Here is a 24,431-nt window from a genome sequence, read left to right as displayed (position 1 = left end):
AGGGCAGACCGTTTCCTACCCTCCATCTCTATGCCAGTCTAGTCTTCATGGACAGCATTGTGCTGCTGGACCCATGGACTCTCCTATGTCACCGAGTTGGATCAGTACTGGACTTAAGGTTGGGGAGTATAAGGATATAATTTTCCCTGGTGCCACACTCCAGTGTCCTGGTGGACAGCACTGTGTAGCGTGACTCACCGCAGCAAAGATCCATAATTCGGCCGGAGTTGGAGCGTGAGATGAGTCCGGGGGTCGAAGCCGTGTGGCCTCATAAAGACAAAGGTGACAATGTGGAAGGAGGGCTATTGCGATGGGGCGGGGGAAGGGCAATGGTTCATGATGGCATGCAGAAGGGCAAAGATGGTGGCTTAGGATGACGAACAATGGAAGGCAGCGGGAAGATCAAGGGGAGGGAACCTGGACCCCAACATGGCTGCATGAAAAGCTCACAGACAAAGGGGTAAAAAAAAAAAACCACATGGTTTACTGGAAGGGAATGCATGAGGATTCCATTGGCATTTGGTCGAGGTCTAAGTGGAGCATGGGCACCTTGCAGATGATGGGCTCAGGGGAGGGTGGTTGAATCAAGGAACAGATTTGTTCTTGAGGCTGCTAACCTTTTCCCTCTCGGTTGCTGATATCTTAGTGAAGACAGTTGGGCTGGAGAAAGTGATGTGAGTGCGCTGGACTGGTATTTGAATATGGCGTCTAGACCTTTGAACCAGTCAGCTGATGGAGGCGGGTGGCTGAAACAACTGCCGGCCTGCCAGGTGACTCGGAGTGGAATGTGCTAGTGCATAATTAATGAGGTTCAAAGTGTCATGAGAATGTCACTTTAAGAAATGTTTGTCTACTCATGTTACTGCAGTGGTGTCAGAGTGTGGGTGGAGCTGGGCTGTCTGTCAGTTTTTAGTTTCACTTTGAGAAAAGCTTGGGTCACTGTTTTTTTTGGTTTAATTTCAGTGTTGGAGCTGCAGTCAGGCAGATAAGTTTTAATGTTGTTCTCTCTGCCATGTAAAGACTATCTCTTGATCATTTGGTGAATTCAGAGTGATAACTGTTCTCAGTAGTGAATTTAAACCTGATGTGCTTTTGTTAAAAGGTTATTTTTATGTCTTATGGATGTTAAAAGGAAAGTTTAAGTATTACTTAGAATGTTGTATTCTTTGGGGGGTTGTATTTGAATTGATGGTTGCTCGGATGTTCACTGTATGTTTTAAAAACTTGTGTTCATAGAATAAACATCGTTTTGCTTTAAAAAATATTTTAAAATTTGTGCTGTACCCACCTGTAGAGTGGGCCGTGTGCCTCCTATACCACAATCTAGTAAAAGGTTGTGTGTCAGATGAACTCCATGATACACTTTGGGATTCTCTAAACCCTGGCCCATAACAAATGTGTAGAATCTGGTGTGGGATTCCACAATTCTGGTGAGCGGGACAGGCGCTGCTGGAGCTGCCAGCCACCGCACTTAGTCTCAAAATGAGAGAATTCTACCAGTAGTTTAATTAGTGACAAAACAAACATATATCATTATGGTTTTCCTTTTCTACAGTGACCAATGTGCCTGCTAATTTTATTAGGATTCAGAGCACTGAACACCAATTGTAGTTTTTATTGAAAATGTTTTCTGCCACGTAACATTTGTAACAATGATTTTCTGTACACTTCTACAGGGCAGAATGTTAATACAAAGCACAGGTCAAGAAACGCATAATTGAACAAATGGAGACATTGTAATTTAGTGCACGCGCTTTTCTCTTTGAACAATTTTGTGAGAATTTCTCCAGAATTGCTGTACCGATATGATTTGGCATCTGAGAAGGTTCTTGTGCTTATATCTCACAAAAATTGCTACAAATTAATATGCAACTTCACTCCTATTTTTATTAATCTTTGTATAAATATGTTTTTGGATCTAGCTTTATTGCTAAAAAAAAACACAGTTACAGTACACCAGAATACGCCCTCCTTATAAAGTACATGACGTGCAGATATTTTTCTTTAATGTTATTCCTTTCTCAGAGTTACAAAATCATTGCACAGAATGGACGGGGCAAGTCCGTAATCCATCTCCTTGCTTGCTCAAAAAACAATTCAAATTCAACTGAATCTAATTCCTGGTCCCCAGAAAAGAGACATACTAAATCCAAACTCAGATGAACAGCCTTCACACCTGATCTTGGTCTTGATCCAAGTCAAGGGCAGCATGGTAACATTGTGGATAGCACAATTGCTTCACAGCTCCAGGGTCCCAGATTCGATTCCTACTTGGGTCACTGTCTGTGTCTGCACATCCTCCCCGTGTCCTCCGGGTGCTCCGGTTTCCTCCCACAGTCCAAAGATGTGCAGGTTAGGTGGATTGGCCATGATAAATTGCCCTTAGTGTACAAAATTGCCCTTAGTGTTGGGTGGGGTTACTGGGTTATGGGCTAGGGTGGAGGTGTTGACCTTGGGTAGGGTGCTCTTTCCAAGAGCCACTGCAGACTCGATGGGCCGAATGGCCTCCTTCTGCACTGTAAATTCTATGATAATCTGTAAAGTCTATGAAAGGCTGAGTAGCAATGCAGATTATGTATTAAGTTCCTCACACTTGAGTGGCATTATGTGTTTGGCCATACTAGAGTTAGTCCTTGGCAGGATCTTCAGTTCAAGTGAGGGTGGTCTATGGGGTAAGGAAGCAGGTCCTGATGGGAAGGGGCTGGTTTAGCTCACTGAGCTAAATCGCTGGCTTTTAAAGCAGACCAAGCAGGCCAACAGCACGGTTTGATTCCCGTACCAGCCTCCCCGGACAGGTGCCGGAATGTGGCGACTAGGGGCTTTTCACAGTAACTTCATTGAAGCTTACTCGTGACAATAAGCAATTTTCATTTCATTTCATTTCAAGTGGGTTGAGGTAGCACTGTATACTTGTCGGCGGTGTGGAAACTGTGATCTTTAATGGATGACTTAAATTGATTTTAGCTATCTCAGAAGTGGGATTTATAAATTCAAATATTCAAAAATTTATAAATTCAAGTATTGGTGGGAAACCAAAGGAACCCCCAGGCCAATAGCACAGAGGGCCATTTTCAGTTATTTATCACTTAACTGTGGCTCAGGTTGTAGCACCCCCAGCTCTGAGTCAGAAGGTGTTGGTTCAAGTCGCGCTCCTGTTGGAGTGCTGCATTGTCAGAGGTGCCTCTGTTTACTAACTGGCATCCCACACGTACACCATTGCTAAATATTGTTGTTAATTTTTCCCATCTATCTCTAGGTCTCTCACAGAAATTAATGTTGCATATGTGTATTGCACTTCAGAAATAACCTATTGTTTGTAAAATATCCTGAGGATGTGAAATGAATGATATAATTCCAGTACATACTGAAGACATGCTACAATTTTGAGAGTGCTGTTCTTTGGAATAGATGTTCAACAGAAAGTCAGGGTTAATGGTCCCAAAGCACTATTTGCTGAAGAAGAACAACTCCCCTGTCGTCCTGGGTCAAATTTCTCCCTTAAACCAACACTCAAACTAAAAAGATGGGCTGTTGTCTCATTGTTATTGGTAAAATGTTGCCTCCTGCAAAATGGCTAGCATGTTGGCCTACATTATATCAGTCATTTCGAATTAGCGTGTGTAAAAGGTTTTGGGTCATTTCTGAGGCAGGTGATGTAAATGGAAGACCAATGTTCCTTGCATGCTGCATGGCTGCATTGCAACTTGGAAGTAAAAGCACAGAATTCGGTCCCATTAATTTACTGCACTTGCATGGCAATGCAAAATAACTCAAAGGCCGCACACTTAAATAGATTTACTGCGCAGTCCAAAGTAAAGGACTGGAGTGTACGTTTTACAAGACAGCTCTTTTTTTGTTAGCAACTTGATGCACACTTGCTCTTGAGTCAGACACTGGAGAACAGATGACAATGACCTGGAGTCTTACATGCATAGATACATAGAACATACAGTGCAGGAGTAGGCCATTCGGCCCATCGAGTCCGCTCCGACCCACTTAAGCCCTCATTTCCACCCTATCCCCATGACCCAATAACCCCTCCCAACCCTTTTTGGACACTAAAGGCAATTTATCATGGCCAGTCCACCTAACCTGCACATCCTTGGACTGTGGGAGGAAACCGGAGCACCAGGAGGAAACCCATGCAGACACGGGGAGAACGTGCAAACTCCGCGCAGATAATGACCCAGCGGGGAATCAAACCAGGGACCCTGGCGCTGTGAAGCCACAGTGCTAGCCACGTGTGCTACCATGCTGCCCATTCTCTTGCGCTCTCGTGATTTTTGTAAATTAACCTTTTTTTTTGTGGTGTTTTTCTATGTCAATGAGAAGCCCCAGGTTGATGCACTGCCCTTTTTAAAATTATCTTATCAGAATCACAAAGCCAGAGGTCAGAGTGCGGAATGGGCAAACCTCCAACCCAGTTCCTTGCCTGCTCCAAAAATCAATTCAAATTGAATCCAATTCATGGTCCCCACAAAAGAGACATATCAGATCCAGGCGTTGCACCTGAACTCACGCTCATCTTAGCCCTTGCCTCTCAAAGCACAGCTGAGCTCAGGAACCTGGGGCGGGATTCTCCGACTGCCCGCCGAGTCGGAAAATCGCCAGAGTGCGGCGTGAATCCCGCCCCCGAATTCTCCGGCGCCGGGAACTTGGAGGGGGAGGGAATCGCACCAGTCGGCGGCCACTGACAGCTGCCGCCCCGCCGATTCTCTGGCCCGCGATGGGCCGAGTGGCTGCCCTTTTCCGGCCAGACCCATCGGCGTATATTACACCAGGTATCGGCCAGCCGGACCTGGCTACGCGGGTGGCCTTTGGGGTCCTCAGGGGGGCGCGGGTGGATCTGGCCCCGGGAGGTGTCCCCACGGTGGCCTGGCCCGCGATCAGGGCCCACCTTCCGTGCCCATCGATCCATGGGCGGGCTTGTTGTGGGGGCACTCTATTTATCCGTGTCAGCCGCTGTGGTCCTCCGTGATGGCCGACACAGAGATGAACCACCCTTGTGCATGCGCTGGGATGACACCAGCACACGCTGGCGCTCCCGCACATGTGCCAAGTCACGCCGGCTGGCGGAGGCCCTTCAGCGCCGGTTGGCGTGTCGCCAAGCCCCTATCCCCACTGGCCTGCGCGGCGCAAACCACTCCGGCGCCTGCCTAGCCTCTGAAGGTGGGGAGGATTCCGCATCTTTGGGGCGGCCCGATGCCAGAGTGGTTCACGCCACTCCATTCCTCCGGGACCCCCCGCCCCGCCGGGTAGGGGAGAATCCCACCCTTGATGTGTCAGTGATTTTGTAATTCAGACCTGGCCCCTGCCTCTCCATGGCACAGTACATTAAGGAGCCAACTGCTGCTCTTTATTGTGTCAAGACTATTCATGCACATAGACTTGGCACGGGTTTCTGATGTGGGAGAAACACAGCTGAACAGTACTGCTCACATTCTGCAATTTCCAGCTCCATTAAAAAAAAGGAAACTTTCCAGAAGTTTATCCGCAGTTTCAAGAAATCAGACTATTAATGTCAGGGTTGAGGATCATTATTAAAATTCGGTGTGAAGATTATCCCTGTTTCTGGCTCACACCAGCTGTTAAACTTCAACTTGACTGGGTTTTCCTTTATAATGTAATCTAATCGGCTTTAGGATTTAATTAAACAAGCTGTCGCTGCACTTTCTAATTCAACCCTGGTTCAATGCTGGATTTGGCTTTAAATTAGTCATGGGTGGCAGATACATGCACATGTTGGAAGCTGTGATCGGAACAATAGGAAACTTGTCATCCAGAGTAATCAAACATTGTTTGTGTTTGTTGCCAGTCCTTGTATGGATTTATTCCTCTAATGGTCCTTTTGCTGGGAAGGAACTTGCTAAGCACCTTAAAATCTTTTTTTGGAAAATGTGTTGCCGTTCTGCCACTTTTTGAATCCTCTGGAACGGTCTCAAATCCCTGGCTGAATGTGATTGCTAATTATTAGATTGAACAGCAAATGCTGTCGGCAAGGATTATCAACAACTGAAATATACCGTTTTTGCTCACGAATTAAAGCAAAGAAGTTAATTTTGTTTCCCTGGAATTGTTTTGTGAATTGCTATGAATTTAGTAAAACAGAATTATCAATGTTTTATTTGATTGATCATTTCTTTCATTGCTTTAAAATGGGAGTTTATTTCATTTCACTTTTTAAAAATATTTTGAGTTCATGGTTCATTGTGTTACTTTTTACAGATCAGACTACTTACAGATCAAATTTGATATTTATATATATATATTGAGACCAGAAGGCTGTAGTGTGCCTAACTGGAAGATGAGATGTTGTTCCTCCAGTTTGCGTTCAGCTTCACTGGAACATTGCAGCAGGCCAAGGACAGACATGTGGGCATGGGAGCAGGGTCTTTTGTTAAAATGGCAAGCAACAGGAAGGTCAGGGTCCTGAATGCACACAGACCGAAGAGGCTCAGGAAAGCAATCACCTGCTTTGGTCTCTCCGATATAGAGGAGACCACATTGAGAGCAGCGAATACAGTAGACCAAATTGGAAGAGATGCAAGTGAAACACTGCTTATCCTGGAATGAGTGTTTTGGGCCTTGGGATGTTAAGCATGGAAGAGGTAAAGGGGCAGGTATTACACCTTCTGCGATTGCATGGGAAGGTGCCATGGGTGATGGGAGAGTTACTGGGTATGGTGGAGGAGTGGACTAGATTATCTCGGAGGGAACGGTCTCTGTGGATGATGTCTACTGCATTCGCTGCTCCAAATTTGGTCTCCTCTATATCGGAGAGACCAAATGCAGACTGGGTGATCGCTTTGCTCAGCATCTACGGTCTGTGCGCATTCAGGACCCTGACCTTCTTTCTTAATATATATTTAAACCCCCCCCCACCTTATCCACCTTTCCTTAACCTTTCTCCTCTTTGCTCCCCCCCCCCCCCCCACCCCCACCCCCACATCTACAGTTCATCCTCTGATGTTAGTTTCTCTGCTGTTTGGCCTTTGACATCTTTTGTTCTCTCTGGGGACTGCTATTAGCTCTCTTTCCCTTGGTTTCTGTGGCCATTAGCACCCAGTTTCCCTGGGTTTCTGTGGCTATGACTCATCTTTCATTCTCACTCCACAGTATAAATATTTCCCATTTTCTCTGTCTGTTACATAGTTTACATAGAATTTACAGTGCAGGAGGAGGCCATTCGGCCCATCGAGTCTGCACCGACTCCCGGAAAGAGCACCCTACCCAAGGTTAACACCTCCACCCTATCCCCACAACCCAGCAACCCCACCCAACACTAAGGGCAATTTTGGACACTAAGGGGAATTTATCATGGCCAATCCACCTAACCTGCACTTCTTTGGACTGTGGGAGGAAACCGGAGTACCCGGAGGAAACCCACGCACACACGGGGAGGATGTGCAGACTCCACACAGACAGTGACCCAATCCGGAATCGAACCTGGGACCCTGGAGCTGTGAAGCGATTGTGCTATCTACAATGCTACCGTGCTGCCCACAACTTTGACAAAGAGTCATCGGACGAGAAACATTAGCTCTTTTCTCTCCCTACAGATGCTGCCAGACCTGCTGAGATTTTCCAGCATTTTCACTTTTGTTTCAGATTCCAGCATCCGCTGTAATTTGCTTTTATCCTGGCCAATCACATTACCCCTTTGGACATTAAGGAGCAATTTAACATGACTGACCTACCTAACCTGCACATCTTTGGACTATGGGAGAAAACTGGAGCACCCTGAGGAAACCCACAGTCACGGTGAGAACGTGCAGACGCCACACACAGTCACCCGAGGTCAGAATCGAACAGGGGTCCTTGGTGCTGTAATACAGCAGTGCTAACCACTGTGCCACCATGCCGCCTCATGTATGATGCACTGGGGGCACACATGACAATAAGACCCAGGAACATGACTGTAACACATGACTATAAGACCCAGGAACATGGAGTTAGAAGTTTATTCCTTAAACTCAATTTTCTGATCAGCTTTATTTTGACAACAATATCAGCCCATTTTAAAAACAATAAAATAATAGCAAATTAAATAGCTAGGCCTCATCATTAAATCATAGGAATTTCACCCAAGAGGAAAACATTTCACACAACAGGGAAACTATCCAGGCAGACTTATGGCAGTGCTGCATTGGTTTTGGAGCTTTCGATTCTAATCGGATTTCCCTGCTTTCTGTGGTATCTCCCCTTCCCAATGAATGACTAATTCCCTTCTCATAATGTTCTAGATTTGCTGAGGTGTGTGATAGGCAGAAGCTGAGTGATCCTTAGGAAGAACAATGTTTTAAAAATCAATTCTTGAAGGGATTTAGGGATGGATTAAGATTTCAGCTGCAGTAGAGAGAGGAGGAGACACAGGGCCTTCACTGGGCATTTATTTTTGAGATGGAAGAGTGGGATTTTGTCCAGTCCTGAGCCTGATGTTCACCCTACCCCCACCCCAGTCCTGTGTCCACCTCTCTCAAAACTCCTGCATTTACATCCCTCCTTCCGTGCTGCTCACCAAAAGTCACAAATGACATTTGACTACAGCTGTACTCTGTTATCTCCTCCTGCCTTTCTTCACATCTCTATAGCAGTTAATACTGTCGACCCTTCAATGGGATTGCCCTTATGTAGTGCGCCACTGTTTTATATCATAATATCTCTAACATATCTGGACAGCATCTCTTCTTGCCCCATCACTGTTATATCTAAAGCCCCCATAGGGTCTCCCCTCTTTCCTCAGTCCTCTTTACAAGCTGCCCTATCCGAGCTTATGTTCATATATGAGATAATCTTCTCCCTGGGCCCTGATGGTGCCCAGCATTTGGGCAGCGTGGTGGCGCAGGTTAGCACTGCTGCCTCACAGCGGCAGGGACCCGAGTTCAATTCCGGCCTTGGGTGACTGTCAGTGTGGAGTTTTGACGTTTTCCCTTTGTCTGCGTGGGTTTCCTCCGGGTGCTCCGGTTCCCCCCTCCCCACTGTCCAGATATGTGCAGGTTAGGTGGATTGGCCATGCTAAATTTCCCATTAGTGTCAAAACGTCAAGGTGGGGTTACTTGGTTTCTGGGATGGGGGCATGGGCCGAGGTAGGGTACTCTGTCAGAGGGTCTGTGTCGACTTGATGAGCCAAATGGCATCTGCGGTATTAGCAATAACTATCAGCATTACAAGGAGTACCACGAGAGGGAGCTGCAGAGAGCACTATATAAAGCAGTGATGCTAGACCTTCGGTGAGGAGTAAGCAGGAGATGGCTAGTGAAGGTCATCAGAGCAGTTAATGTGACAAGGTTAGATTAAAGTTATACCAGTGAGTGAGTGAGATTAGCAGTAAATGGGTGTAGTTAGATGTTATTGATCAATTCTGTATTCTAATAAGGACTAAGTGTCAAAACCCAGTTCATTAGTGTAAATAAAATCATAGCTTCACTATGAGTAAAAGCTATTCTGTGGTCTTTGTGGAACACTATGCAATCCATCATGAATAAGGAACACAAAGAACGCCACAGCCTCCTCCTGCGCTATGATTCGATTATTATCCTTTGGAATTTTCTCTTGAGCTTGTTACCACATCTGTACTGTCAGATTCACTCATTAATTCATGTGCGCGGTGCCCAAAGGCAGGTCCTTGGCTCTTTTTCTGTTGCTGCTTCATCCTGAGGCATTTTCTTGGCAGCTATTGTCAGTGCTGGTTTGTCATTGCCTTCCATTCTCAGGGTCAAGGCAAGGAGGCAAGTCACAAGTCCACCTCAACCAAAACAGGAATTAAAATCATACCGTTGGCATTATTCTGAACCACACACGAGACATTTGGCCAACTAGCTAACTCCTCCATTGTCAAGTGCAAAGTCATGAAAGAGTCGCAACGTATGCCAACTAAACATTGGGGGCTGGGTTCCCCAATAATGGGGCTAAGTCCCCACGCCCACGAGAAAACTGGTGCGAATCACTCTTTCTTAGAAAGTCTGGAGTGATTCTCCATTTTTAAGGGAGCCAGCAGGGCCCCGGAGAGCTCCATGCAGCTCCGGCTGCCGATACGGGGCCCTGCACTTCTGGCTGCGCGTGCGTGCTGCAGCCGCCTATGGCAGTGGCCTCGTGCGACATGGTGGACCCACATAGTGGGCCGGCGACGAAAAAGTAGGCCCCTCCCCCCCCCCAGATCGCGCCGCCCTCTGATCGGTGGCCCCCGATCGCAGGCCTGGCCATCGAGGAGGCCCCCGCGGTGACGGATCCCATCGCCCCCCCCACCAGGACGGCCGCTGCAGCCGCGATGCCGAGCTCCCGCCGGGTGGAACCATACGTGAACCACACCAACGGGAACTCAGCCGGTCATCCGCAAAGTATCGCCGCGGGGCCTCTTTCAACAGCCACCGATCGGTGCCGCGTCGACTGCGCGCGTGCTCCTGGTGGTGATTCTCCAGTCACCGGAGGTTCACATCCCGGCGTCAGACCTGCGAGTGCGGTACGGAGGCTCGGAGAATCCCAGCCCAGGGTTTTTGACAGCTGAATTGTCAATGTTGTTCCCCGGCTATTGATTTCAACCCCCTTCCCAGCCATTAGTTCACCGTGAACCAAATTGTGCAAAGCTTCAGTGTCTCGGTTTACCCAGAGCTGAGCTACAAACCCCACCTCCTCTCCAAGCTCCCCTATTTCCACCTGTACAGTATTAATGTTCTCCAGTTCCTGCTGCAGCAATCCTGCTATGCAAATGATGATCCTTAGATCTAATTTCATCAGTCTCATTTCTGGCAGCTTCCATCCTCCATCTCCTCAAACTCCAACTTGTCCAAACCTCAACCACTCATTCTATGTCCTTCTCCCCTCCTCTCCGATTTGCATTGTTTCCTGTCTCTCAACATATTAACTTCACATTTTTCCCATTACCTATTCCACCCTAGCTTGCAACCTCTTATATCTTTGCTCATCCTTTGTTCCTTTGTACATCCCCCCCATCTTCACCTTTGCTGGCAAATCCTTGAGCTGATTGTGCTATTCTGTTCAAAGCCCTCCCAAACGCTTTCAATCTTACCCATTTCCTTTCAAGTATTTTAAAGCTCCCAAAATCTGTCATTTCAAAGAAGGTTTTGGTTATTCTTCAGAATCACTCTTCCCTTATCTCAAGGTCCATATATACCTGTTGATTCACTTTGAGGTGTTCTCACATGAAGGACACTGGGCGGGATTCTCCACTGTGAGTCTGCTCCGCTACCATTGCGAGCGAAGACGGAGAATTTGGCGCTCAGCCAAATCTCCCATTCACTGCCGAGAACCCCACTGCTATGAATGGATGGAGAATCCTGCCCACTATTTCAATGCATGATCAACATGGCCTTTAACAAGCCTCCAGACTTGAGCCCACTTGAGCATGTCCCCTATTACCCCTGTGCTCACTGACCCACGTAGGCTCCCGGCCGAGTTGATATTGATATTAAAGTTCTCATCCAGGTTTCCAAATTCCTCTATGATCTCGCCACTCCCTGGGCGGGATTCTCCGTTGCCCGACGCCGATATCGTAATCGGCAATCGGGCGGAGAATCCTTTCCGAAGCCCAAATTGGGGGCGTCACCGGTTTGATGTGGGTTTTCGAGACTCCGTCCCCTCCGAAATGGCAGCATCGCATCACGCGCCTCACGCCAGTGGAACAGCTTTGGTGCATCATGGGAAGGCCCTCACCGATGCTCTGCCCCCAATGGGCCGAGTACCCAAACGTGCGATTGACGCATAGTCTGAGCAGTCGGGGACATGGTGTGGCAACAAGCCACAACAGTGGGCCGGGTTCCGTGCCGCTGGCCGGGGGAGCTTTGGCGAGGGATGGGGGGGGGACTGGTGGGCGGTGGCCAGGGGGTGGTCTGTGAGGCCGTATTTGGCAGGTTGGGTCTGTGCACAGTCAGTGCCATTTTGTACAGCGCGACTGCTGCAGTTCGTCGCCATGCGCAAGCGTGGCCACGGAACCGGCCATTCTCTGGCCATTTTTGGCGCGGGAGCCAGGAGTTTTCCCCAGCACCGCTGCTAGCCCCTCACCAGTCCCGGAATCAGTGAGGGTTCGCCGCCAATTTTGGTGTCATAAAACGCCCGGGAATTCTCCATTTCAGCCGGCCCTTAGCCGCTGAAACGGAGAATCCAGTCGCCTATCTCTGTAATTGCCTCAAGCACCACAACCTCCAAGATTGGAGGTGCATTCCTAATTATAGGTGGGCATGCCTTCAGTTACCTCTGGAACTCCTTTCCTTTACCTCTCCACCTGATGTTCCTCCTTTAAAACACACCTTGTGAGGGGGGCGGGGGGGATTTTCAATTGGTGTTTGTCAAGTGTGAAAATGGCGGACTTCCGGTAGCGGCAATGACCAGCTGAGCCGCACGTTCGGAGGCTCCCGAAAAAAACGGACTTCGGGGCTTTTTTAAAGGCCCCCAATGGAGCTTAAGAGGCAAATCCCGACGGGGGAAGAGGCCAGGAGTTTCCCCAGAGGTCCCATGGTGCAGACCAGGAGCGGAGCAGGGAGAGAATCGGGAGGAAAAACTTTTGAAAAAAATCGGGACCCGCAGGACAAAATGGCGGCCGGCGAAAGTTTTGAAGAGTTGAAGAAGTGGGTCCAGACGACTCTGCTGAGCCTCTTCCAGGATTTGAAAGTGGAGCTGCTGGAGTCCATCAAGGTAACCAACAGGGAACTGATGGAGACCCAGACAGCCCAGTGGGCTGCGATCCGGGAGCTGCAGCAACAGGCCGCCGAAAGGGAGGGCGAGGTCGCGGCCGTGGTGGGGAAGGTGGAGGTGCACGAGGCGCTCCATAAAAGATGGCAGGAGCGGTTCGAGGAGTTGGACAACCGGTCGAGGAGGAAGAATTTACGGATCCTGGGCCTCACGGAGGGGCTGGAGGGGTCGGACCTAGCGGCCTATGTGGTGATGATGCTGAACACGCTGATGGGGGCTGGGTCCTTCCAGGGGCCCCTGGAGTTGGAGGAGGCCCACAGAATTCTAGCTAGGAGGCCCAAGCCGAACGAGCCGCCGCGGGCGGTGTTGGTAAGGTTCCACCGGTTTGTGGATCGTGAGTGTGTGCTCCGGTGGGCCAAGAAGGAGCGGAGCAGCAAATGGGAGAACACGGAGGTGCGGATCTTCCAGGACTGGAGTGCGGAGGTGGCGAGGCGGAGGGCCGGGTTTAACCGGACGAAGGCGGTGCTCCACAGACGGAAGGTGAAGTTTGGAATGCTGCAGCCGGCGCGTCTGTGGGTCACCTACCAGGGTCGGCACCACTATTTTGAGTCCCCGGAGGAGGCGTGGGCCTTCGTGCAAGCCGAGAAACTGGACACAAACTGAGGGTCCCACGGAGGGGGGATGCTGTAGAATATTGTATTTATTTATACTGTATGTGTATTTGCGGGGTTTAGGGTAAGATGTGGGGTGGCCGTAGGGTGGGTGGGGTGATGCCGTCCGGGTGTTTTCTTTATGGGTTTTCTAGCAGGAGTTGGGTGGACGGGTTTGGACTGAGGGGTAAACGGGGTGCTCGGGGAGCTGGTGGGGGGGACTGACAATGGGAGTGGCCCTAGAGGAGGCGGGGCCCGGCAGGGCGAAAGCGCGGGCTTCCTGCGGGGTCCCCGCGCTGGGAGAGGGAGGGGGCGGGGTTTTCTTTTCCCGCGCAGGAGCGGGGGAGGGTGGACTGGTTGATGGGCACAATGGAGGAGGGGCAGTCCCACGTTGGGAGGAGCCGAAAGTAGGGCGGGAGCCGCCGGGGTCAGCAGAAGATAGCTGGCTCACGGGAGTGTTCTAGAGGGGGGGGGGGGCGCGGTTAGGAGGGGTCCTAGCCTGGGGGGGAGGGGAGGGGGGGGTTACCGGGTTGCTGCTGAAACGGTCAGGAAGGAGCTGGAGGACGCAGGGAGTGCTGGAGGGGGTGAGGTGCCACCGTGGGAAACTGGCAGAGCGTGGGACGCTGGCCGGGGGTGGGCAAGGGATGGGGTTTGGCTAATCGGCAGGGGAAGGGTGCAGGGAGCCCTCGGATCCGGCTGATAACCTGGAATGTGAGGGGGCTGAATGGGCTGGTCAAAAGGGCCCGAGTAGTTGTGCACCTGAAGGGACTGAAGGCGGATGTGGCCATGCTCCAGGAGACACACCTGAGAGTGGTGGACCAGGTCCGGCTGAGAAAGGGGTGGGTGGGCCAGGTATTCCACTCAGGGCTGGACGAGAAGAGTAAAGGGGTGGCGATCCTGGTGGGGAAGAAGGTGTCGTTTGAGGCGTTGAAGGTGGTGGCTGACAGTGGCGGGAGGTATGTGATGGTGAGTGGCAAGCTGTAGGGGGAGCGGGTAGTGTTGGTGAATGTTTATGCCCCAAATTGGGACGATGCGGGGTTCATGCGGCATATGCTGGGCCGCATTCCGGACCTGGAGGTGGGGGGCCTGATCATGGGGGGAGACTTCAACACAGTACTGGATCCCCCATTGGATCGATCCAAGTCCCGGACGGGTAGGAGGTCGGCGGCGGCTAAGGTGCTGAGGGGATTTATGGACCAGATTGGGGGGGTGGACCCTTGGAGGTTTGAGAGGCCAAGGACCAGGGAATACTTGTTTTTCTCCCATGTACATAAGGCCTACTCGAGGATTGACTTTTTTGTCCTGAGCAGGGGGCTGGTGCCGAGGGTGGAGGAAGTGGAATACTCCGCCATTGCCATTTCGGACCATGCCCCGCACTGGATGGACCTCGGGCTGGGGGAAGAGAGGGACCAACATCTGCTCTGGCGCATGGAGGTGGGACTGCTGGCAGAGGAGGAGGTGGCCGGGAGGGTGCGGGGGTGTATTGAGAGATACCTCGAGGCCAATGATAACGGGGAGGTTCGGGTGGGGACGGTCTGGGAGGCATTGAAGGCGGTGATGAGGGGGGAATTGATCTCCATCCGAGCCCAGAGGGAGAGGGGGGAGCAGAGGGAAAGGGAAAGACTGATAGGGGAGATGGTGCAGGTGGATAGGAGATATGCGGAGGCCCCAGAGGAGGGATTGCTGGGGGGGGGAGGCGTAGCCTTCAGGCCAGATTTGACCTACTGACGACCAGAAAGGCGGAAGCCCAGTGGAGGAAAGCACAGGGGGCGGTGTATGAATATGGGGAGAAGGCGAGCAGGATGCTGGCGCACCAGCTCCGGAAGCGAGACGCGGCCACGGAGATTGGGGGAGTGAGGGATAGCGCTGGGAAGGTGGTGCGGAGGGGGGTAGAGGTCAATGGGGTCTTCAGGGACTTTTATGGGGAACTGTACCGCTCTGAGCCCCCGGTGGAGGAGGGTGGAATGGGGCACTTCCTGGACAGGTTGCGTTTCCCGAGGGTGGAAGAGGAGCAGGTGGAGGGACTGGGGGCACCGATCGAGCTGGAGGAGGTGGTCAAGGGGATAGGGAGCATGCAGTCGGGGAAGGCGCCGGGGCCGGACGGGTTTCCGGCGGAATTTTATAAAAAGTATTTGGACCTGTTGGGCCCCCTGTTGGTTCGGACCTTTAACGAGGCATGGGAGTGGGGGGCTTTGCCCCCAACTATGTCGCGGGCCCTGATTTCCTTGATCCTGAAGCTGGACAAGGACCCTCTGCAGTGTGGATCATATAGGCCGATTTCGTTGCTGAACACCGATGCCAAGCTGCTAGCAAAGATCCTGGCCACTAGAATAGAGGATTGCGTGCCGGGGGTCATACATGAGGAACAGACGGGGTTTGTGAAGGAAAGGCAGCTGAACACAAATGTGCGAAGACTCCTCAATGTCATTATGATGCCAGCGGTGGAAGGGGAGGCGGAGATAGTGGTGGCGTTGGACGTGGAGAAGGCCTTCGATAGAGTGGAGTGGGAGTTCTTGTGGGAGGTGTTGGAGAGGTTTGGGTTTGGGGAGGGGTTTATTTGGTGGGTGAGGCTGCTCTACGAGGCCCCGATGGCAAGTGTAGCCACGAATAGGAGGAGGTCGGAGTACTTTCGGCTGCATCGGGGGACGAGACAGGGGTGCCCCCTGTCCCCCTTGCTCTTCGCGTTGGCAATTGAGCCCCTGGCCATGGCATTGAGGGAGTCAGGGAACTGGAGGGGCCTGGTGCGGGGTGGGGAGGAGCATCGAGTGTCACTGTACGCGGACGACCTGCTGCTGTATGTGGCGGACCCTGTGGGGGGGATGCCGGAGGTGATGAGGATCCTTGGGGAATTCGGGGGTTTCTCGGGTTATAAGCTGAACCTGGGCAAGAGCGAGGTGTTTGTGGTGCATCCGGGGGATTAAGAGGAGGGGATTGGTAGGCTCCCACTGAAGCAGGCAGGGAAGAGCTTCAGGTACCTAGGGGTCAAGGTGGCTGGGAGTTGGGGGGCCCTGCACAAGCTCAACCTCACAAGGTTGGTGGAGCAGATGGAGGATGAGTTTAAGAGGTGGGATATGTTACCGCTGTCACTGGCGGGGAGGGTGCAGTCCGTTAAGATGACGGTGCTCCCGAGGTTTTTGTTCCTGTTCCAGTGCCTTCCCATCTTTGTCCCAAAGGCCTTTTTCAGGAGGGTCAACAGCAGTATCACAGGTTTTGTGTGGGCGCATGGGACTCCAAGGGTTCGAAGAGTGTTCCTGGAACGAGGCAGGGATAGGGGGGGCTGGCGTTGCCCAACCTCTGTGGGTACTACTGGGCGGCCAACGCAGCGATGGTGCGTAAGTGGGTAATGGACGAGGAGGGGGCAGCGTGGAAGAGGATGGAGGCGGCATCTTGTGTGGGCACGAGCCTGGAAGCGCTAGTAACAGCGCCGTTGCCGCTCCCTCCAACGTGGTATACCATGAGCCCGGTGGTGGCGGCTACCCTCAAAATTTGGGGGCAACGGAGACGACACAGGGGAGAAATGGGGGGCTCGATGGAGGCCCCGATACGGGGGAACCATCGGTTCGCCCCAGGGAGCATTGATGGCGGATTTCTGGGCTGGCACAGGGCAGGGGTTAGGAGGTTGAGGGACCTGTTTGTGGAGGGGAGGTTCGCGAGCTTGGGGGAGTTAGAGGGGAAGTTTGGGCTCCCCCCCGGGGAACATGTCTAGGTACATCCAGGTGAGGGCGTTTGCCAGGCAGCAGGTGGAGGGGTTCCCCTTGCTGCCCCCACGAGGGGTGCGGGATAGGGTGCTCTCGGGGGTGTGGGTCGGAGGAGGGAGGATCTCGGACATATACCGGGTAATGCAGGAGGTAGACGAGGCCTCGGTGGAGGAACTGAAGGGGAAGTGGGAAGAGGAGCTGGGGAGGAGATTGAGGAGGGGACGTGGGCGGATGTCCTGGAGAGAGTGAATTCCTCCTCTTCCTGTGCGAGGCTTAGCCTCGTACAGTTCAAGGTGCTGCATAGGGCCCACATGACTGGGACAAGGATGAGTAGGTTTTTCGGGGGCGAAGACAGGTGTGCTAGGTGCTCGGGGAGCCCAGCGAACCACGCCCATATGTTTTGGGCGTGCCCAGCGTTGGGGGAGTTTTGGAAGGGGGTAGCAAAGACGGTGTCGAGGGTGGTGGGATCCAGGGTCGAGCCAGGCTGGGGACTCGCAATTTTTGGGGTTGCAATGGAGCCGGGAGTGCAGGAGGCGATAGAGGCTGGGGTCCTGGCATTTGCATCCCTAGTAGCCCGGCGGAGGATCTTGCTCCAATGGAAGGATGCGAGGCCCCCAAGCGTGGAGGCCTGGATCTCGGATATGGCGGGGTTCATTAAATTGGAGAGGGTGAAATTTGCCCTGAGGGGATCAGTACAAGGGTTTTTCAGGCGGTGGCAGCCTTTCCTGGACTTCCTGGCGGAACGGTAGGGAAACAGGCCGACAGCAGCAGCAACCCGGGGGGGGGGGGGGGGGGGGGGGGGTAAGGATTGGGGGGGGGGAGAACTGTGCACAAGGGTTTGTGGAGGGTGCTATCTCTCTCCTTTGTTTGTTTTTTTTTCTTTTCTCTTTTTCTTTGTTTTTGTTTCTTCCTTTTGTTTGAAGTTGCTCTTGAAGCTGGGGGGCATTGTTTATGGGGTGTTACCACGGTTGTACGTTAATAGAGTTAAGATGTTTATATTTTGTATCTTGTAAAAATTTCAATAAAAATTATTTATTAAAAAAAAGTGTGAAAATGGCGACACTGGCTGAAAATTTGCCGAGATTGCAGAAATGAGAACCTCGGTGGCAAGATCTTGTTCTCTGATTTTCCAAGCCCCTTGCCGGAAAGGGCGGGAACATCATTTAAAGCTATTTAAATAAATTTACATAAGCTAAAAGGGATTCCCCACTGTATGTTCCTCCCACATAAAGAATTCCCGCATCATATCAGCGAGGTTTATAACAGTTAATTAAAAACGTGAAGCTTTCAAACACGCTGGGGGCACAAAGATAAGAATCCCCCCCCCCCCCCCCCCCCACCACACCCCCTCCCAGGGGGAGAAGGACGTGCCCTGCTCTAACACTGCCTTTGCACCCCAGCAGTGCCATCCTGCCGGGTGCAGTGTTGGTGCAGGCCCTCTGGGGGTCTTCATGAGGGGCTGAGGGGGTTCTTCTTATGCCACCTTGGGGATGGAGGTTACTCTGGTGCTTGCGGTGGGGTTTACCTTATCTATGAGGGGCGGGGAGGGGGGAGGGGGGGATTGCCCCAGTGCTTGTGGGGGTGGGGTTCCCTGTATCAGTAGGTCAGTGGGGGAGTAGTTTTAATGCAGACCCTTTAAGAATGGCATCTCTATCTTTGTGGAGCCGGTATGTGACATTTCATTACATTAAAGGTACTATATAAATATAAGTTATTGTTGTTACAAGAGCTAAACAGCAGGGAGTTTAATGTAGTATCGTCACTAGTATAGTCTGGTGAAACTGCTGAAGGAAGATCGCAGTTAAATTTTACAAGTATTAAAATACTGGACAATATTCCATGAAAAATAAGATAATGAAGATTCAGCTCTTCAGCCATTTTTCAAGGGTTAGAAGAAAGTTGAGAGGCAAGGGTCAAAGAGACTATGTGAGAAGTTGGTGCCAGCACAAACAAGTTCAGCATTAAAACAATAGCCTTGGCTACAACAAGAGGCAGAGGGTTTAAAGCATTCAGGGGCTGCCGGCAAGGATTCCCGTGGCGACATGACCTGTCCATGAGCAGATGCATAACTTATTTTGCAAGGTCATCCCGCTGGCTTCAACACAACACTTATGCAGCTTCAACAATTCTCTGAGCACAACAGTGCAGACAACACAATTCCAAACTGCCCTGCAGTTCAAACGCTGCTCAAAGAAGCCCACTCGTGTTCAGCATGTAGCTCTGACAAGGCAATGCTGCAAATGATGCCAAGTTACAAGCTATCAGTGCTGCAAACCATAAAGCGTCATGGTCTGTAGCACACATTCTAAGCCCCATTCTTATTTTTTTAAAGGAAGACATTGTCCAGAGCAAAACTTTGGAGGAGCAGCTAAGGGAGAGCATGGTTAACAAAAATGGTTCAGTTTGGCCCTTTTACTGAATTAGACTTATTTATCTCGGGATTTGGTCATGCTGTAAGAGGTGCATTTACTGTTCGTCTGTAGTTGCCCTCAGGAGGTGGTGATGGTCCTTCTCATTGAACCATTGTGGTCCTTGTGCAGTTACTGCTACCAATGTGCGGTGCACTTATCGCTCATACCAAGGCGAGCACTTTACTCCATTTACCCATTCGCCAGCGTTGCTGTGACACCATTAGGAAGGGTAAGGGGAGATCTTCCCCAATTTTCTTCAACCATCCCAAGCTTCTGGGTCACCTTTGCTGGGAATGGGGAATACCACTGTCCAGAAATACAGCCAGATATCTACAGGCAGTAATAGTGGTGTGGCATTATGTGCTGTATTTCCCACATTTTTGGTGTTAGTGACTTTGAAATAACTTATGCTGGCATACAACCAGCACTCTTCATTGCTAGGCAGTGGAAAACAACAAGGAAAATGTAAGAAAAGTATAGTTGGTGAACCAGCATAAACAGAAAGGAAAATCATACCCAAGCTCTGTAACCTTTCTGTCGGTGCCTGATTCTGCAAAACATGACCCTTGTACTAACATTCCCAAATACCATTTGTTTCTTACTTGAAACAATTATCTTTATTTGGATAGAGGTAACTCAATGACAGTTCCAGAAATGAGTGATGCCTTTGTATTTCTTGCTGACCTAATCAATGCACACTAGCTATTACTTCTATGACAATCAGTCCTCCTTAAAGTATACTCTCAGCATTGGTAGCACAACCTGAAGCCCTCATTCTTTCTCCTTAGACATCTGGCAACCTTCATATTCCTGCACAGTATTTTGCAACGTGAAGCTACCGGACGTCCCTTCAGCATAGTATGGCTTAAGCAAATTGGCATAAGGTCAATAAGATTAAAGAGGTGAATGCATGGCTCAAAGATTGGTGAGGGAGAAATGGTTCGAGTTCATGGGACATTGGCACTGGTGCTAGGGAAAGAGGGAGCTGTTCTGTTGGGATAGGCTCCACTTAAATCAAGATGGGAGCAGTGTCCTGACAAATCAAATAACTAAAGTTATAAATAGGCTTTAAACTAAATAATGGAGAGAGGGGTGGGGTTCAATTGCACGGAAATTTTTAAAATCAAAGTGTAAGGAGAAGGTAGGTATACAGGTTAATGATGAGGCTAATTGCCACCAGATAATGAAAGGAAGGGGCAAAGCGTGTGAATGTCATATTACACCAGGGTACAAGAATAGGGAAAATTCATAATTGGACAAAGCTAAATGCTTTATATTTGAATGTGCGTAGCGTTTGGAAGTGCAAATAGGGATAACGTGGTATGATTTTGTAGCAGTTACTGAGGCATGGTTACAAGGAGACCAGGTCTGGAAGTTGAATGTGAGTGGGTACTCCATGTTCTGGAAAGGAAAAGAAAGTGTTGTAGATTTGTTTGTAAATGAAGGGATCAGTGCTGTAGTGAGAAATTATATTGCCACTGGAGATCAAGACTTAGAATTAGCCTAGGTAGAAATAAGAAATAGCAAGGGAAAGAAGAGGGAGTAATCTACCAGTCTCCTGACAGTAGGACACAGTATCAATCAGGAAATACTAAGGGCTTGTAAGAAAGGTACAACAATAATCATAGTTTACTTTATTATGCATATAGACTGGATTAATCAAATTGGCAAGGATAGCCTTGAGGGAGAGTTCATAGAGTGTGGTAGAGATTGTTTCTTGGAACAGTATGTTGTTGAACCAGCCAGGGAACAGGTTAGTTTGGATTTAGTATTGTGTCATGAGGGATTGATTCATGATCTTATAGTAAAGGTTCCTCTCGGGAAGAATGATCATTGCATGCTTGAATTTCAAATTCAGTTTGAGAGCAATAAACTTCACTCCCACAATGGTGTTCTGGTGTTAAACCAAGGTAATTACATCGGCATGAGGACAAATTTGAACCTAGTTGACTGGGCAGAAAGAGTAAATGTTGATAAATAGTGGCAGATGTTTAAGGAGATATTCAATTCCTCCAAAATAAAATAGAATCCAGAGAGGAACAACAATTATAAGAGGGTAAAAATGCACCCATGACTAAGCAAGGAGGTTAAAGGTAACAAAAAGCCAAAAACTACATTGAAAAGTTCAGTGGCAGGCTAAAGAATTGGGGAACTTTAAAAGACAAACATAAGTTACTGAAAAAAAGTAATAAAAAGAGCAAAGGTAAATTATGAAAAAAATCTAGCGCAAAATATAAAAATGGATAGTAAAAGATTCTATAAGTATCTAAAAAGGAAGAGAGTAGCTAAAGTCAACATTGGTCACTTACAGACCAAGACTGGAGAGTTAATAATGAGGAACACAGAAATGGCAGAGACACTAAATCAACACTTTGTCTGAGTTTTCACTGTAGAGGATATGAGCACCATCCCAATAGTATCAGGTAATACAGGCAAAGGAGGAACTTAAAACAATCATCATCACTAGGGAAACGTATTGAGCAAGCTATTGGGATTAAAGGCAGACAAGTCCTCAGGACCTGATAGCCTACTTTCTACGGTTTTAAATGAAGTGGTAGCAAACATAGTGGAGGCATTGGTTATAATATTCCAAAATTCCCTGGATTGTGGAAAAATTCCAGTGGATTAGAAAAACGCTAATGTAACAAACTCTTCAAAAAGAGAGAAAGGCAGAAAGTAGGAAACTATAGACCAGTTAATTTAACGTCTAACATTGAGAAACAATTGGAATCTATTGTTGAGGAAGTATTAACAGGATATTTAGAAAGTCGAAGTGCAACCCATCAGAATCAGCATGATTTAATGAAGGGCAAATCATGTTTGATTAATTTGGTAGAATTCTTCGAAGACGTAGGGGGCAGCATGGTAGCATAGTGGTTACCACAGTTGCTTCACAGCTCCAGGGTCAAAGGTTTGATTCTCGGCTTGGGTCACTATCTGTACGGAGTCTGCACATTCTCCCCATGTCTGCGTGGGTTTCCTCCAGGTGCTTCAGTTTCTTCCCACAGTCCAAAGATGGGTGGGTTAGGTGATTGGCCATGCTAAATTGCCCTTAGTGCCCAAAAAGGTTAAGCGGTGGTTACTGGGTTGCAGGGATAGGGTAGAGATGTGGGCTTGAGTGGGGTGCTCTTTGTAAGGGCCGGTGCAGACTCGATGGGCCAATGGCCTCCTTCTGCACTGTAAATCCTATGATTCTATTCTATGTAGCAAGGAGGTGATGGGGTTGCTGTAGATGTAGTGGATCTGGACTTCCAGAAGGCATTTTATAAAGTGCTGCATGAAAGATTAATACACAAAGTGATATCCCACTGGATTGGGGTTGATATATTAGCTTGGATAGAGGATTGGCTAACTAACAGAAAGCAAAGAGTGGGGAAAAATGGGTTCTTTTTCTGGTTGGTAAGCTGTAACTAGTGATGTGCCAGAGGCTTCGGTCTTCGGGCCCCAACTATTTACAATGCTTTAATGACTTTGATGCAAGGATAGGATGTACAATCGCCAAATTTGCAGACAACACTAAAATAGGTGGCAAAGCAAGTTTGCAATAAGGAAATGAGAAATTTACAATTGGACAAGTCGGCCAACATTTCGAAGATAGAGTTTAATGTGGATAAGTGTGAGGTTATCCAGCTTAGTTGGCAGAATAAAAAGGCTTATCTAATAAACTTCTTATCTAAATGGAGAGAAACTGTAAAATGCTTTGGTGCAGAGGGATCTGTGTGTCCTTGTGCACGGATCATAGTAAGTTAGTACGCAGGTAATAAGTAAGAGAAGTGGAATTTTGACATTCATTGCTAATGGAATAGAGTATAAGTGTAGGGAGGTGCTGTTGCAACTGTATAGAGTGAGACCCCACCTGGCGTATTGCGCATAGTATTGATCCCCTTCATTGAGGAAGGATGAAAATACATTAGAGGCAGTTCAGGAAAGGTTCACTAGTTTGTTTCCGGGGGAACTTGTCTTATGCAGAGAGATGGAGCAGATTAGGCTTATACTCTCGGGAGTTTAGAAGAACGAGAGGAGATCTAATTGATGTATATAATATGCTAAAGGGGATTGACAGGGTAGACGTAGAGCGGACGTTTCCCCTTGTTGGACATTCTAGAATGAGAGTCCATAGTTTTAGGCTAACGGGTGGCAGATTAAAATGGAAATGATGAGGAATTACTTCACTCAAAGGGTCATTAATCTGTGGAATTTTCTACCTCAGGGTGCAGTGGACGCGGGAGCACTAAACACATTTAAGGAGAGGATAGATAGACTTTTAATTAGTAACAGGATGAAGTGTTATGGAGCGCGAGCAGGAAGGTGGAGATAAGGCCAAGATGAGATCATCATGGTCATACTGAATGGCGATGCAGGCTCATGGGGTTACTCCAGTTCTTAGTTCTTTTGCTCTTACATTATGGCAAGTTACAAACTTTTTACGCTTTAGATACAGGTCACACCGCTCTCAGTTTTCAAAGCAGACTTTAAAGTCTTCAGTTTCTGCAATCTGAAAACGCTTTGGCAACCAAAGGTAATTTTTAAACTAATTTAGGGGATCATTTATGTTGCAGTGGAATAAATTATCTTTTTTATCTGCCTCGGCAGTGATTCAACATATTAGGAAAAAACAAGGAAAGTTTTTGCTGTGTACTTAATGTTCTATGCTCTGTGCTAAACTGGAATACGTGTTCGGAAAACAAAGGTAGTTTTGAAGGCTTTATATTTGTATTGATAGACATTAGAATTGTTTTAACGTTCCTGTGCCTAGAAGGATGAATTCCGCCCAAGGACTCTCCCTCTCCCCTCCATGTTTTCTCCAGAAAGGCTGTGAGTGCTATATTCCTGATGCTGCAAAGAACCTGAATGAATTAATCTACTGGAAAACCATTATAGGTTACAAACAAAGACAAGAGCCTTCTTTCTCTTCCTCGAAAACGGCTGGAAGTGCTGTATTTTGTAAACTACAGAGGCCCGAATAAATGGACAGTAAAAACCTAAAACTGAAAACAAAGTTTGAAGAGGAGTAAGGCGCTAAAAAC

General features: G+C 48.9%; 1 protein-coding gene across 3 annotated transcripts in view; it reads left to right on the top strand.

The window, feature by feature from the left end:
* LOC119962282 (transmembrane protein 132C-like) overlaps positions 1-24,431 on the top strand; it is a 1,347,532-nt gene that overhangs the window by 1,056,182 nt on the left and 266,919 nt on the right. The window contains exon 1 of one of the 3 annotated variants that reach the window (XM_038790286.1): positions 69-282. The exons of the other annotated variants lie outside the window; for them this stretch is intronic. The gene's annotated coding sequence lies outside the window, so the exon portion shown is untranslated. Of the gene's footprint in view, positions 1-68; positions 283-24,431 lie in introns of those variants that run through there. 3 annotated transcript variants of the gene reach the window in all.

This window comes from Scyliorhinus canicula, chromosome 1 (genome assembly GCF_902713615.1).
Source record: "Scyliorhinus canicula chromosome 1, sScyCan1.1, whole genome shotgun sequence".
NCBI lineage: Eukaryota > Metazoa > Chordata > Chondrichthyes > Carcharhiniformes > Scyliorhinidae > Scyliorhinus > Scyliorhinus canicula.
The sequence above is the reverse complement of the archived record's forward strand: the minus strand, read 5'-3'. Positions and strand labels throughout refer to the sequence as shown.